We start from the raw sequence: 2100 nt of genomic DNA, 5'->3' as shown, positions 1-2100 counted from the left end.
AGTCTTCTGTTTCCAGGATCATGGAGGGTTGAGAGCAGAGATCCTCAGGGATGTGAGAGAACGTGGAGAATGCAGGAGAAACACTTGTGTCTTTAAAAGGCCTCCGCTGTCTGAGAGCCACAGGAAATGAAGAAACTTCCATGTGACTTTCACTATGAGGAACTTCTGAAGACAGTTACAGATCATCTTCAGATGAATACTGAGTATATGAGATTTGTGAAGGTTTTGTCAGACGGCATTATAATGTGCTGCCAACTCATATATCTATCATGTCAATACAGAGTGAAATATGTCTTTGCTTTTGATCTTTTGTGCACTTGTGGTTAAACCATTTTTCTTACTAAGAACAAACATTGTGACTCACTTGCAAATAGCTTTTACTGCAGATTCTGAAAAGCAAACAAGCTAAAACACTCACATAAGAGCCGTAAAACACAACAGACCTTTTCCTCGTGACCCATATTGAGGTCAAATGTTTGTTTTTTTTTGAAGATTTTAGCACAGTATTTCTGCAGTAAACACTAAACGGTTTGACTTTCTCCACAATTGCAGAAACAAAACCAGAACACGACGTCAACCATGCAGAAATGAAAGGCGTCACATCATCATGTTCAACACAAACACTGTTATCTGTCAACTGCTCTTATTAGGGTCCTAAAATAGTTACTAATTTCATCCTGGATCAAAGTGTTTTGATGACATCATGGACAATTATGACAAATGTTGCTTTAAACGAATGTCTCCAACAAACAACATGATTATATTCATGCTGTAATGTCTGAACAAACATCATGACAGCATTGATGCAATAGTTAATGACATTTAAATCATATACAACTACAAACTATTTCTCCTGCAGGGCTAATAAGGTTTTCACTTATATGCTTTGTTTTGTTTTAAGTATGCAGAAACAGTATGCAGCATGCAATGATAGCTGTTGAGCTGTTCCTCACGCTGCGTGTTTAATTCAGTGAGTATATGCTGATTATCATCTAAACATGGTTATTTTGCACTTTAACCTTGCAAATATGTTAATGTTTGACTGTACGTTTTAGTTTTACTAAGTTCGTTCATCACAATGGAAACAGAAGGTCACATTGAGTGCATTGCATTGTGGGAAACAGTAGCTATCTAAATGCAATGTGCATGCACTGTTAAATGCTTTACATTCATATGCATACTGTGCACAGTGAATAGTAAATATAGCATGGTAGTGTGCTATTTCATAGCCAAGAGAAGCTCTGGAAATTATTACTTCACCTGCCCACAACAAAAACGAATTGTGCCAAACGTTTGAAAAAGTCTTTGAAGAAAAATTACAAGAAGTACTGAAATGTAATTTACAGAACAACCCAATCATTGTAGGCCAGGGCTGTCCAAACTGGGTCCTGGAGGGCCGGTGTCCTGCAGAGTTTAGCTCCAACTTGCCTCAACACACCTGACTGGAAGTTTCTATGCCTAGTAAGAGCTTGATTAGCTGGTTCAGGTGCGTTTAATTAGGGTTGGAGTTAAACTCTGCAGGACACCGGCCCTCCAAGACCGAGTTTGGACAGCCCTGTTGTAGGCTAATGAAAATGTGCTTGAATCGCATCCAGCAGTCAAAAACTGAAGAATAACTGCATAACACACACTGGTCCAGACATTCTGTGTGTGTGTGTGTGTGTGTGTGATGTCATTTATTACCTTACACTCATCAACCGCAGGATTCATTGTACTCAGGATTTATTGTCCTCACTCAGAAAATACTGTTGACCACAAATCATTCCTTTTTAACAGATACTGCGTTCTGGATCTGCACTGGCACATAAAAAGTACAGTGTGACTTTTTGTGTAATAGTGGAACATGTTCATAAATAATGTGATGAAATTCACCTGTGTGATTTGTAGTTATACGTCAACTTAAAAAAAATCACCAAAATACCAGCTTATTCGAACACATTCAGCAAAAAAAAAAAAAATTTCAAGCATTTGTTATTCTATTTGGTGCAGAAATGTGCATATTCACACTTGATATTTTGTTATCCAGGCATTTTTAACGGCAGCTGTGTCCAATGGGACCACTGTAGATATACAATGAACAGCTAGTTTAATTATATTATA

The sequence above is a fragment of the Sinocyclocheilus anshuiensis genome, unplaced genomic scaffold (genome assembly GCF_001515605.1).
Source record: "Sinocyclocheilus anshuiensis isolate Anshui unplaced genomic scaffold, SAMN03320099.WGS_v1.1 scaffold552, whole genome shotgun sequence".
NCBI classification, from domain to species: domain Eukaryota; kingdom Metazoa; phylum Chordata; class Actinopteri; order Cypriniformes; family Cyprinidae; genus Sinocyclocheilus; species Sinocyclocheilus anshuiensis.
The sequence above is the reverse complement of the archived record's forward strand: the minus strand, read 5'-3'. Positions refer to the sequence as shown.